The sequence below is a fragment of the Triticum urartu genome, chromosome 2, assembly GCF_003073215.2.
Source record: "Triticum urartu cultivar G1812 chromosome 2, Tu2.1, whole genome shotgun sequence".
Classification (NCBI taxonomy): Eukaryota; Viridiplantae; Streptophyta; class Magnoliopsida; order Poales; family Poaceae; genus Triticum; species Triticum urartu.
The window spans coordinates 744,032,890-744,048,097 of NC_053023.1; positions in this window are offsets into that span (position 1 = coordinate 744,032,890).

Consider the following 15,208-nt stretch of genomic DNA (forward strand, 5'->3'; position numbering starts at 1 on the left):
GCGACGGTTGTTCTTCCTGAAGCATGCTGAACCACAGCACCGATTACTTAGCCGGTGCAAGCTCCTCCCCCGTCAGCCTGTTGTCCTCCATGGGCCCAGGCCCCTCCATCTCCCCCTCCACGAACTCGGCCATCTCTCGTCGACGATGTAGCAAAACATCGCCGGCTACAATGAGCAAAGCCCTTGGAGCGAGACATGCAAATGAAAGGGGGAGGATGTGCAATGAACGTCGCGTCTGAATTGCCCGTAAAACAACAAACTTATAAGAAAATGTAACCGCCTCAAAGAAAACATCAAAGCGCCAAGACACACCAGGGCCACGACAAATCGACATAATGCCCCAGCCAAACTACCGGGTAGCCGAAAGGGCCAGGCAAACACCTCCCATAGGCCCCTTCAAAAAAACACCTCCCATAGGCAGCACAACGGCTAAATGGCCATCCGCACAGCTGGGTAGCCAGAAGACCCAGACAAGCGCCCCCAGCCCGCACAGACGGCTGGACATCCCTCTGCATAGCCGGCTGGGTGCACCAGGCGAGTGCGCATGTCTAGCTCGCGGAGAACAATGCTTGCACGGACGAACCAACACCCATAGAGCCAGGCGCACGCACTATGCCCCGCTTGCCCGACCAAAGCTACCCGGCATGGACCGCTGAGCCGGGTTGCCCAGGCACGCATCTTGGATGCCTAGCCCCATGTACGAGCCGTCTAAGACGGACACAACATACGGCCAGTGGAGCGATCGCAACGCATGAACCGCTTGTCGTGACCGGACGAGCCTGGTGTGGGGCGTACACACCGACAGGCGGGCTCGGCCAGGCTCTGGCATGTAGGCTTGTGCACGCCCAATGCCACCCAGCAAGGTCGCTCGATCTTCAAGTTCTACACGCCGATGTTGTAGATAAATCAAAAGAAGGTCAACATGGATACACGGCCAAGGTCATAGAAGGTTACAATTTCATCCAAGAGTTTTCGGCCGATAAAATTGATCTAGTCTTCAATGAGGTGATCCATGTGAATATCTTCTCTGTCAGCGCAGTCTCCCCAGAGTTAATAAGGCTTTGGGTACTTCAAGGAGCTTCAGATCGCCTACTCCAGCATCGTAAAGTGTCCTTACTCGATCTTTTTACATGCACTGCCACAACCTGGAAACCGGAAATAGTAGGAGCTCATCTTGGACTACTGTTCCCGTGCATGCTTGTGAATCATCCATGTAAGGACACCTTACTAGTGCCATATTGTGACAAGTAAGTCGTTAACATTCACTCATTTATTTTGAAACATATAAATGACCTTCTGGTTTCACCTCATCAATGCCAATTTCTTCTTTTTTTGCGCAGCGACCGATATTGGATCGTAATCACGCTACTGCCGACGCAGGGCTTGGCTTATTTTTTCGATTCGACGAGACACCCTAAAAAGCAATGGACCAGATTGAAGAAGGTTCTAAATGATGCTCTAGCCAAGTGTAAGAACTACAACGAGACGATAACAAAGCATTCCGAAATTAAGTTCTTCACTAGCGCTTGTTGCTATAGAAAACCAAATGTCAAATCCTCTCATAGGTCTTGCTATTGTGCCATGGCCATCATATACGACTTATTGAAGAAAAGCAAATATTTGCAAAAACATAGCCAGATCGTCAAGTGGTCCGAAGAGATGGAGAGGGACATAGACATAGGGGAATTATTAACAGAATATGAGCGCATCCAAAAGGTGTTGGCCAAAATCATTAACAAAGAGGTTCTAAATGAGGACAGAGAGCATAATTGGTTCGCTGCCAAAAGTTGGCATGACAATATTTGGCAAATGTCAAATGTTGGCTACCAACTTTTCTTGTCAATCTCAGAAAAAGTTGCCAAATTTTGGTGACTTTTGATTTTGCCAAATGTTGGCTTGCCAAATATTGGCAATGCAGAATGTTGGCATCAAACCAATTATGCTCGGAAAGTTCCACTACGAGCCAGAGCGAGATGAGAAATGACTTCACCGAGTCGAAGACATATTGCGGTCATCGATTGCGAGCGAATAGTCAAGTTGATACATACACCTCTTCAAAACAGCGTGATTCGTTGTTCATTATATGAGTTGAGACATGCATGTTTTTATTTGTTGCCCTGCACTTCTTATACTATATGTTTGCTCCATTAATGCTCTTAATTATTGTATCACCATTGTAATATGATTGTTTGAATGCTAAGACAATATTCTATATATGTAATGCAATGGGATGATCAAGTGCAAATTATTGCAACAATGCCATTAAAATGCTGCCACGACAGCAGAATAACGCTGTCGCGACAGCAATTCTTCTATATGCCTAGATCACTACCAGTAGCGAGTGGCAAAGGTGCATGCCAATGCTGCTACGCACGGCAGTGGCGAGCAGAGACCAATGCATCACTCGGTAGCTACAATAGTCGTGGCGGGCGGTACAACCCACCCGCCACTACAGTAGTGCAACCAGTGGCAGGCCCTCGCCCGCCATTGATGCCATCTTAGCAGTGGCGGGAGGTCCGTAGCGGGCACCCCTGAGAGCCTTGCCTGCCACTGCTAGGCATTCCTGCAGTAGTGACTTGGTGTTGGCACCGTCTGTCTGCACCGAGGGAGTGGAAATGAATACATCTGCTTCTACTCAAGGCGATGACTAAAGACGTAGAAATGGGTGAAAAATCATATTTTATTAGGCTTATCTAAGAAACGAAAATGAATTTCAACATCTAGGTGGCAATACTCGACCGCCAATATGGAGTTTATCGGTTTGAGTCATGGAAAGAAAAACAAGAGAAGAAAAGAAGAAAATGGAAGAAAGAAAAGAAAAGAAATAAATAAAAGGAAAGAAAAGCAAAGTAAAGAAAGAAAGAAAGAAACTCAGAAAGAAAGAAAAGAGGAGACCAAAGATAGGAAAAGAAAGAAAAAGGAAAGAAAAGCAAAGCAAAGAAAGAAGGAAAAGAAAGAGAACAAAAGAAATAAAAGGAAAAAAAGAAAAGAAATAAAAGGAATTTTCCCATAGCGTTTCTACTTGGCCACTAAGCAAACATTTGGGCCCGCGACTTGGCCCAAACTCCAGCCACACCCATTTCATCCTCAAATTTTGAACCCGCCGCATATAACCCTAGCTCCCCTTTATACCTTGCCTCCTCCCCCGCCGCCGCCGCCCCGACCTTACCTTCCATCACCGCCTCCAATTCTCAACCCTGCCAACCATCGGCCCCTCCTTCCCCCGGCGCACCTCCTCTCCCCTTATCCTCCTATCTTCGGCCCATCCGAGCTTCCTCGCCAAAGCCTTCCAAGATCCTCCCACCTCCCTCGACACGTCCTCCCCGTCGCCGAGCTCCACCGCCGTTTGAGATCCGCCTTCCACCCTGGTTCCACCCGCCACTCTCACCGTCGTCACTACCCCAAGGTAAGCCGCCATTTTTATTTCAATTTTTTAATGCCTTTTGTGATTTGTGATGGTGATGAATGGTTGTATGGTAGTGACGTACATCATATATGTGAAGTGGTTGCATTTTTTTTTTGCTTGGTTGCAAATTTTCATGTTCGTATGAAATGTGAATTCATAAATGAGAAGAGAGATGAGGGAAAAGAGAAGAGATAAAAGGGAGGAGAGAAGAGAGAAAAGGGAAGAGGAAATAGGGAGGAGAGAATAAATATAAGAAGAGAGATTGAGATTTGCTATGCAAATTTTGTATATGTCAAAACTGCATATGCCATTGCTAATTTTGCTATGTCAAGAAACATTGTATGACATTGCAATTGTTTCCTATTGCTATTTTTTATATGTAAAGAGACATGGTATGACATTACAAAATTGTCTTGTAAATAAAATTTTAGTGTACAATTTTGATATGTAAGTGTTTATGTGTGTATGTGTGAGTTATGAAAAATGAGTTGTTTGGCTAAAAACCACCGTGTGTGTGTGTGTGTGTGTGTGTGTGGTTCAAAACAGTTTCTGTTTAAGTGTGATCTTTTTCTTGTATGACATGTCAAATTTTGTTGCAATGTAAAACCTTTGTGGTGGTGAATCTTTAGGGATTGATCGTTCTTGTAGGCCTTTCAACAGGAGAGACACCGGTCTTTGTCCCCGGCCATGCTTCAAGGGTAATATCTCTATTCATGTGTATGTTCATTTATTTTTTACATCACCTAGTCAAGTAACATAGATGTATCCCATTTCTTGGGAGTTATATCATAAATATGCAAGTCTTCGCATATTTATTAAAATACCCTTTCAAATTGTTTATGATTTTTGGATAACGAGGATGTATAGATTGTGCTTGTTTCCATGATCTCCTCCATTCCAAGACAAAGTTTCAATAGCATCCCCCTGTTGTTATCAGAATACTCATTCTCTTGTCTTGTTGTCAAGATGTGTACACTACTACAATGCTGCTAAATCAGCAAAATGGTTATTCAGTGCGTCCGGTTCAGTGATCACAACCCGCATCACTAGCCAGCCAAAAACTGGTCTGTGTTGACTCACAACTGATGGCTGGAGCATTAGTAATGTAATTTAGAGGACATCATCACTAACCAGTACTTCACAATTGACCGGTCAGTGATATCTTTAGAAAAATACCCCAAAAATAGCAGAATCTCAATTCAAATACGAATAGTTGAGCCACATATACACATGCTTGTAATCAAACATAGAACTAGGAAGACTATATGAAGCACAACAAGAACATCACTAACATACAAATCAAACTCGAACATTATGAAGCGTGTCAAACAAAAATATCACTAAGTCGTAAACTAACTCGCAATGTGCTCTACATCACCGTCGATGCATGTGACCATCAGTTACCCATGCCTTCACACGATCTAAAAGGTTCATACAACCATGTAAACCTCTAATCATCAACTTCAAAATTGAAATGATGAACTATAGAGAATAGAATGTTATTCAATAGAAAGTTAAATAACCAAGTTACAATGAATGAATTGTGTGCACATGTTGACATTGTGTAAAACCAAATGAACATACAAGTGATATGGCTGTTACAATTTATAAGTTTGATAGAACATACTCCCTCCGTCCGAAAAAACTAAAAAACTTGTCCCTCAAATGGATGTATCTAGCACCAAGTTAGTGCTAGATACATCCATTTGAGGAACAAGCTTGGGACAAGTTTTTTCGGACGAAGGGAGTACAAGTGACATGATTGTTTATTTTACAAAATTTGACAAGGGTCAAAAGATTGTCATATTGCATCGTCTCTAGAGGTCGCATACGTACATTGAATTAAGATGAAAAAAACAAAGTTGTTCAATTTGGTGAGGAGAACAACTTTCTTGTTGGGCAATTTTTCTTTTAAATCCATCTTGAGGGCCGAATAAGCGACGCCATACACCAGACTAATGTTTTGTGCCTCAACAATGTTGTATTCTAACTTTGGAGGTATGCGATTGTATGGAATCAGGCGATTGTATTCTAACTTCGGAGGTTGCATATCACCTCGGATGGAGATGGCCTATAAACTAATGTTTTGTGCCTCAACAATGTTGACAACTTTCATGTATTGATCAACCCTTCATAAATGGACCTTAGGTTTCACCAATGATATATATTGTGTGTGTGTGTGTGAGAGAGAGAGAGATAGAGAGAGAGAGGGATACTAACTGAGATATGCCCATGGTGATGTCCGACAGAGAAAAGCGAGGAGAGGGGTTGATGGCTGCCGAGAAACCCATCATCAAGGCACATCACCTTGGCAATGGCAACATCGAGGTGCGTCTCTTTTCTCCCATGTTGTTTTGTTCAGGTCTACTTTGTTTCCAGGTTAGTATGATCAACATATACCGAATGACCTCTTCGTTCTTGCACGCTTTGTAGTACTACACATCTCCTATTACGAGCATGATGTCCATGATGAAGAACAAGGTCACGCAATACCGCAGGTTCAAGAAGCGCGTGATCAGGGGGAGGTCAACGTGTGGTGATGTGAAGACACTACAGGTGAGCGATGAATTATGTGTGATACAGACTTACATAGATGTTGTTGATGGTGTTGAGATCTGAGGTGTGAACCACGGTTGTGTTATATGTTCAGGGCAACTATAGCTGGATCCCGGAGGGTTGGGCAATGGAGATAAGGGCTGAAGGGGAGGGGGTGAACAAAAAAATATTCAAGGTATGTAAAACAAAAAAAAATGCACTTGTTTAATAGTTTCCAGCAGGTGGTGAATAGCTTGATTATGTGGCTAGCCTTGGCAAACTATATTGTTTGGACACTTTTTGCAACAGAAAATGTCTGACATTTCATATTTCATTGTGTAGAGCCTTATTTATACATTCATCCAAGATGTACTCCCTCCGTTCCACAATACATGCCTTCCGTTTGTCAAAATATAGATGTATCTAGACATGTTTTAGTATATAGGTACATTCATTTTTGGACAAATGGAAGCCAAGTATTTTGGAACGGAGTAGTATTGATTACAACCACGACAACGACATTGCACAAATACACCTCTTTTCTTTTTCTAAAAAATGATTTGGAATAGATGGATCATTGTATTTAGTTATATATGTGTGTGAGAAATTAAATGGCTAGATAATATAACATATATTTTTATCTTGGAATGCACCATTAGTCAGATGAGAACCAAGCAAAGATACTTGTTCATCTAAGCAACTCACTAAACTTGAACATACCCTCATGCAGTTCTTCGTCCATAAGTCCTCCGGGGTGCGATTTACAAACAAAGATGATGTAGAGGTCTTTGAAAAAATAGTACGAGTGCCAAAGATGCCACTGCCATCCAAAGAAGATGGGTCTAAACAAGATGTGTCTAAAAAAGACGTGCTGCTCTTTGAAGAACCAATAAAAAAGAGGAAGACCCCCAGAGCCTGCAAAGACGCAGTAGAGTGCGACACGAGCTCTCAGGATAACGTATGTACATCTCTACATAGCACCACATACATACATACTTCTAGTGTGATCTTAATGCTATAAATTCTCAAGACTTCTAACATTCAGTCTTATGTATTATAGATGATTGCACAGCTTGACTTCTATACTGAGCGTTTGTCCGCTGGATGGGTGAAGGAAACCTACTTCAGACCAGACGACAAAAAAAAGAAAGACACGGTATATCTAAACATGTCATATTGGCCTATTTTTTTATTAAATATGCATGCAAATTGCAAACATACGCTGTGCTTATCCATTTTTTTCATTGGTTTCAGTTTTCTATTCTTTAATCCTTTTGGTCTTCTGCAGTATTTTACCGACCCTTCTAGTTCTGAGTATCTCGTGTTCCGTACGAAGAAGGATGCAACGAAATACTTCTGGACTGGAGAACGTCCTAAAGATTCCTGGAAACCGACACAGAGTGTCACCAAGAAGTACAAAGACTTGCTTGGTAATTGTTGCTCCTGTTTTTTCACAACTCGTTGAGATGTACTCCCTCCGTAAAGAAATATAAGAGCGTTTAGATCACTTACAGAGGGAATACTGTTCTCGCCAAAGTTTCATATAATGAGAGGAGATATCTAGTGGGTTCTCTTATCTTTTTTACGGTGCTTCCATGCAAACCTACATTTCTGAATTTTCTGACAAAGTTGAGACAAGATGTGTCTAAAGTTCCCACATAATTTAATTTCAAAACTTGATACATATATAAATAAACAAAAAAAATGATATGAATAGTTACAAGCATCAAATATTCACAACAAATAACTGTGTACTTTTATCTTTCTTTCTGTTCTTGAGTTGTGAATCAAATTTGGTCTTCAAATTATGTATCATGGCTGTTGCACCATGTCTCAAGGTTGTCTTTTTTACATACAAAAAATTTCTTTTAGATTGTGCGTTTGTTCTTAGTAGATAGTGGAGAAATACCGTCAAGGAGGAAGCATCAGGAAAAAATGATGATTTTTTGGGAGCACGTATAGGACGTGCACTCAGGCACTAATAAGCTCATAGCTCATCCTTCTTTTTACAAAATTGCTTCCATTTCATTATTCTTTCCCCTCTTTTTTTGGCGGGGGATTTCATTATTCTTTCCATCCTACCTATTAATTTGACTCTTTTTTTTACAGTTATAGTTGCAGATGAAAAAGACTTAGACGGTCAACATGAGCCCAAGCAAAAGAAGCCTAAGACTACAAGCACCGAAGCCGACGAGGCAATGACCTGCTCACAGGCTGGGCTGCTAGGAATCAATCAAGGCCAAGAGAAAAATTGAAGAAAATCAGTGAACAAAACTAGAGTGATCAATGGCAGCATTTTTCCCGCTTAAACAAAAAGAAAAAGGAACACTGTCGTTGCGAAGCTATTTCCACCTTGTGTTGTGAACTTAATTATATGGTGGGTTTGTCGTGAAACTTGCAACCAAAGGTGGCAGTCGTAGGAGGTTTTCGTCCCATTGTCCGACTCCGAGTATGGGATTGGACCTCCTCGGTGTGTTGAACCTTGTTTGCTTTTTTTCTATTTTTGCTTTTGTGTTTTACCTCCTGAGAACTTAGCCTTGCCGTGGAACAGAATGATTTTGTGAATTGTTTAATTGGTGCCGAAATGTATTTGGATTTTCTCTGATTTTACTCGTTTCCTGAACTGTAATCGTCTATACGGCATTACATGGCTCTGGTTCTGGCAGACAGGTAGGTTTTAACAACGAAACATCATAAGCATTTAGGCATTAAGGAGCTCAAGCTGTCGATCAAAAGGAATTGTGTGTGTATTTATCTTTATCTTTACCTAATAATAAAGGACGGAAACTTTCATAGTTCTCCATACGTTACCCTTTTATATTCGTTAATTTTACGTTAATCATAAAGATTGACGACCGAGATTTAAAAGTAGATCTATGTAATAGATTGAGAAAAAACTCCACATCTCCTCTTGCAATACGAGAAGAAAACCGAAAACAAAAGCGTGCGTGCACACATGCACAGATACGTTTCATGTACGGTTTGGTTCACGTCTCATGCTCGGTTTTTGTGTGTACAAAGATCTGAAAAATCTAACCCATAGAGCAAACCAGCCAACAAAATCTCGGCAGCCCACGAAAGACTCCCGACCCAAACCGTATCCCTCTCCCAAGTGCCAACACGCCGCCCAATCGACCCCCGTCCTCCGCGTGCGCTCCAGGCGCTGCAGGCCAAGGCCGGCATCGTCGTCTCCTCCATGCTCACCTCATAGACTCCAAGCGGATCTCCGCCAAGTTTCCGTCCATCGTGCAGCCCTGGTCCTCACTCTGGCGAGTACTTCCCAGATTCCCCTGCTCGCCTCTCCATCAAGGTTTCGAAGCTTTGGGCAACCTTGGGATCCGGTGCCGGCGGGTCCGAGTCACTCTCTGACCGGAGGCGCAGATCTCCACGCTCCGAGATAAGGTCGCTTCCCTGGAAACCACGTTGGGCATGCAGCGACTGGTCTTTTCCGAGCTAATTGGGTAAACCACCAGGCTCGGACGGACACCATGCCGGCGGCGCACTTCCCAACTTAGTCTTCGTAGGAGACCGACGTTGAGGCAAGCCTCAAGATGTCTGTGGCTTACGGCGCGTTCATGGATGTATTGCACTTCATCAATCCGTGCATTCACAACTTTTCTAGGCCTGGTGTAATGAGTATGAAATGATATAAGAACTTGGAGAAGAAGAGCGAAGACGCTAGAAAGGTTTTGTTTTCAAGGAATGCACATACAAACTAGCTCTGGCAATGATGACTTCAGGTATGGACATAGAGATCATGCTCGGCCAACAGTCAAAAGCTGGGGTTGTACGTAGCTCAGTCTTGGAGAGGTACTCGCCACTTTGCTTGATTGATTGAAGATTGACTGTCTTTCATTATTATATATAGTCTTACTTAAATCTCATTGTTTCAAACAGTCAAATATAACTTTATGGTGTCGCATGGTTCGCCGGGGCGGCGCCCAGCCGGACCATGTTGGTATGACGCAGTGAGACGGGGATCAGCAGCGCGGTGGGGGCGTTTTCCTGCATTCGTGCTGAGACTGAAGGAGCAGACTGGGAGCGATGAGTACTTGTTGCACTAGCTATTGGAGGGCTGCGACCAAGACCTTAAAAGTATTGCCTTTTGAAAGCATAGTATTTTGTTTTCAAGAATAGTGATTTTATCCTGTAAAAGTAAACAAATTATTTGCACCATGGAAACTTATAGCATGCTATAGTGGCATTTTTTTTCTTGTGAGAACATTTTATATTTCTCTGAGTATGGAGATTATGGTTTAAACAAAGATTACATTATGTGTACACCTTGGAAGATGCTAATGCATGTTCTTTCTTTTCTCAATGCAGGCCAACTGAGTTGGATTGAGCATCTTGATTGAGAAGGTTGTATATCTGACATATTGCATGATAACACATGTTGTTGCCACATTAATTTCATATAGAATGACAAGCTTATCATACATAACATGTAGACGGTGAAAAAGCAATGACGGAAAAGAGCACCGACATTTTTTGAGCTCACAAAAGACTTATCTTAACGATTAAGTTTTTCTTCCGAAATTACTACACATGCAGTACTTTTATTCTGACGTGAGTGTGACTATGAATCCAATGTTGTATGTATTTTGTTGCTAAGTGTGGATGGTTTGATCTTGAACCTTGTACAAATATCCGATGAAAAAAATGGTATGTATAGCGTCATTGATTTTCTTGAGTTGTTTAACAACTAGATTAATTCAGTGTTTCCTTCCTGTTCTTCCAGCAAAGCTTTTTGGCAGAACTTGATCTTGAACAGTTTGTGAAGTCCCAGCTTTATTAACATCCCTACCTGCTGGATGGTAAACAATACATCTTTTTGTTTTTCTATAATAAATTTTAATATTTGGTTTACTGTTTATAGAATGCATTTCGATGCATTCTACAAAATTAGGGCATTATTTAAATTAGTTTATTGAGTTAGGGGTATATATTATTAAATAATAATTTGTTCCCGTTGCTACGCACGGGCCATTTTGCTAGTAATTTATATGGATGAGTGTATGTATATGCGTATGAGTGTCTATGTCTGTACCGTGTTTAAGAAAAAGTAGTTATCAATTTTGTCGGGTGTGATTATGACATACAACACGCCAGCACTATCTTGGTTGTGGATGCGCACTAGCTTTTCAGGCAGATAAAAGTTCCAGCCGCCACAGCACTCCTCCTTGTTTTCCTGGCGACGACGACCATGACGACGACGACACGTCAAGGGCATGTGTGCGTGTGTGATTATCTCTGCCAGAATGAAGGTGAGCGCGATCTTGATCTTGCCGCAGTACTCCTCCTTGACGACCTGGTGCACGCCCGGCGGCAGGATGCACTCCTGTAGCACCGTCTCCAGAGGGATGCTCAGGAAAATGTTCAGTGCATTACATACATGATACATGTCAGTTCAGAACGCTTCGAGGACTATGACACTTCTGGCATCTTGTTCTGATGAGAGTAGAGGCTTGTGTGTGTCTGGTTAGCTACTGAAGAAATCGGAGTCGTCAAGGCCCTTTGCGGAGACAAGCAGGACCTCTAGCTTCATGCATTGAACGAAGGGCACCTGGGGTAGGTGCACCCATTTTTTCCCAAAAAAAAGTAACTGTAAATATGGTCGAAATCACGATTTGTTTTAACAACGAACCTGGTTAAGCATTACACTTGCACTTTTTTTTACGAAGAAATGAGTTTTGTGGTATTGTTGACGGAAAAAACAAAATCAACACACATTACTGCTTAGCAAAAACAAAACAAAGTCAACTATCCACCTACATAGCCCATCTTCAGTAAAGGTCGCACACACCGACAATCATCAATGAACTCTTATATAGCATTACCCTCAATGCTTGCTCCTATTTTCTTCGTTGTTACTCGACAAGCCGACCGGTGATAACAGTAATGTTGCCAGTTGCCTCGATTGTTTGACCAATGACTCAGGAAGGCAAGTCTGTGTGCAAGAAGGTTCTGTTATCTCTAGGTATCCTCCAAAAGAAAATTTAGATTGAGCTTGAAAATTCCAAAGAATGAAAGGTAAGGCATGCAAACATTCATTTGTGCTCGGCATTACATAGTTTAATGTAACATAGTAATTGTTGGGGAACGTAGCATGCAATTTCAAAAATTTCCTACGCCCACGCAAGATCTATCTAGAAGATGCATGGCAACAAGAAGGGGAGAGTGTGTCTATGTACCCTTGTAGACCGAAAGCGGAAGCATTTGATAACGCGGTTGATATAGTCGAACTTCTTCTCGTTCTGACCGAGCAAGCACCGAACATACGACACCGAGTTCTGCACAAGTTCAGCTTGATGACGTCCCTCGAACTCTTAATCCAGCAAAGTATCGAGGAAGTAGATGAGTTCCGTCAGCACGACGGCGTGGTGACGGTGGTGGTGAAGTGATCCGTGCAGGGCTTCGCCTAAGGACTACGAAGATATGATCGGAGGCGTAAACTGTGGAGGGGGACGCCGCACACGGCTAACAATTGTTGGTCTGTGTTCTAGCGGTGCCCTCCCTCATATATATTGGTTGGAGGGGAGGAGAGGCAGCCAAGGGGGCGCCCCAAGTAGGAGGAATCCTACTTGGGGTCCTCCCAATTCGGCCTCCCCCCTTTCCTATTCCTATTCGGAGTAGGAAGGGAAGAGAGGGAAGGGGGAATCATATTCCCTTTTTCCTTTCCTTCTTCCCCTTTCCTTCTCCAATTTGGCCAGCCCATATGGGGTGGGGGGGGGGGCATCAGACCCTTTGTGGCTGGTGTGTTTCCCCTCTTGGCCCATAAGGCCCATATCTTTTGCCCGGGGTGTCCGGAACCCCTTCCGGTGACCCGATAAGTACCCGGTGCATCCTGAAACACTTCCGATGTCCGAATACCATCGTCCTATATATCGATCTTTACCTCTCGACCATTTCAAGACTCCTCGTCATGTCCGTGATCTCATCCGGGAATCCGAACAACATTCGGTCACCGAATCATATAACTCATATAATACAAAATCGTCATCGAACGTTAAGCGTGCGGACCCTACGGGTTCGAGAACTATGTAGACATGACCGAGACACCTCGCCGGTCAATAACCAATAGAGGAACCTAGATTCTCATATTGATTCCTACATATTCTACGAAGATCTTTATCGGTCAAACCGTTATGACAACATACGTTATTCCCTTTGTCATCGGTATATGTTACTTGCCAGAGATTTGATCGTCGGTATCTTCATACCTAGTTCAAGCTCGTTACTAGCAAGTCTCTTTACTCATTCCGTAATGCATCATCCTGCAACTAACTCATTAGTCATATTGCTTGCAAGGCTTATTATGATGTGCATTACCGAGAGGGACCAGAGATACCTCTCCGATACTCGGAGTGACAAATCCTAATCTCGATCTATGGCAACCCAACAAACACCTTCGGATATACCTATAGAGCATTGTAACATCCCAAATTTTCAATTTGGAATGTTATACAATAGATCATCATTGCATATCATATTTTATTGCATTTTGGTTGATCCAGAAATTTCACGCAACTCAAGGACCCTCGGAGAGAGTTGGGGATTTCGTTATTTTCATATTTGAGTTTTCTCAAATTTTGAAAAATAGGATCATTTGATTTTATTTATTTTATCTTCAATTATTTCTATTATAAAAATATGAGAGAGGGAATAAAATGACTTTTAAAAAATAAAGAAATATTGAGGATATAATGAAAAAATCAAATAAGATTTTATTTTGGATTTATTTGCTATTTTATTTGAATTTAGGAAAAAATACGCGTTTTTCAAAATTGCATTTTGGCCCCAAATAAATGTTCATCCTGTGCGGCTTGATTTTACAAGCCGGGGAAAATTTATTTTGGGATTTTTGAAGTCAGTTTAGTATTTTTTTTCTGAGCGTAATTATTTAAAAAAAAGTCCGAACCGACCTTGGGCCGTGTCCGGCCAGGACTCCGCCTGGCCGGGGCTTTATATAGCGCCGCCCCCAGCCCAAGCCGCGCCCCGCCCTGCAAACCCTAGCCGCCGCCGCCGCCGACAAGGTCGAGCCGCCCGCCATTTTTTTTAGAAAACCGTTGGTTTTCACCGGTTTATTTTCGGGTTTTTTTAGATTCGTTTTTTAGATAGATCGGTTTTTTTCTCGGTTTAGTTAATTAGCGAGCGTTCGCTCGTTCGTTCGTTTTGAAGAACGCGTTCTTTGTTTAGATCCAGATAACGAACGTTCGTCCGTTAATCTGTTCGTCGTTTTCTTTTTCTCGGATTAAATCCGCGATTTTTCTGATCGCGATTTCTGATCCGATTTTCGTTCTAGTATAACTTTTCGCTCGTTTATCGGAATCAGGCGATTCAAGCGCCTGGAGTTTCGTCTCGAAACCCTCTTTCCGTTTAACCAACTCAAACCAGTTTTTGCCTTTGTAAAATTTGACCTAGATCCAGAATAGTAAATGAAGTTTGTTTCTTTTGCCGTTTGTCTTTCGTTGCTTCGTTCGATTTGATTCTTTTTGCCAATCGGAGTTCTTAAGTTGAACTTTCTGGTTAGATCTCTTATTTGAGTTTTACCTGTGCATTAGTTGAGTACTTATTGTATGCTTGTTTGTTTGCGATAGAGTACCCGGAGTGCGCCGCTTGCTACTTCGAATCGCTAGGTTTTGTGGATCATCAGCAAGGCAAGTAACACTTTGATCATACCTCCTACTACCCAGTTTTTATTGCATTAGATCAAACCTCACACATTGCATGATTAGGACCTAATTAAATTGTGGGTTTGGGAAGTAGATGATGTAGTACCTATCACCTGTTATTATCAAACCTTTGGGAGTTACTTCTACATTTGCTTATTATGTCATGCTATGCTAGTAGACGTGGATTGGGTGAGTGTATCCATGATAGATGTGAGTTTGTTAAAATTAATGGTTTATCTAAGGTGGCAACTTAAATACACATCTGGGTGGATTGAGGCACCTGGGTATTCCAGCGATTGCCTGTTTGTGTGTTGGACCGCCACCCAGGCCCAAAGGGATCATTAGATTATTCATACTAGAAACTTCTGTGTGCAGCCACAAGCTACTATGGGCTCTAGCATAGTTGACTAAGTTGTGCGAACTCTTACAGTGGTAGACTAGCAGATGTAGGGAAAGTAGGTGTAATGGTCTACCCGATCGTAAGGTGTGAGCGCTTTTGAAAGACTATGTCTCGGTCATTCGTTTCTCAAACACCATGTAGTGCGAGAATCCCAACGGAGGAGATCGAGTCTTGTGGGGAAAAGTGCACAAA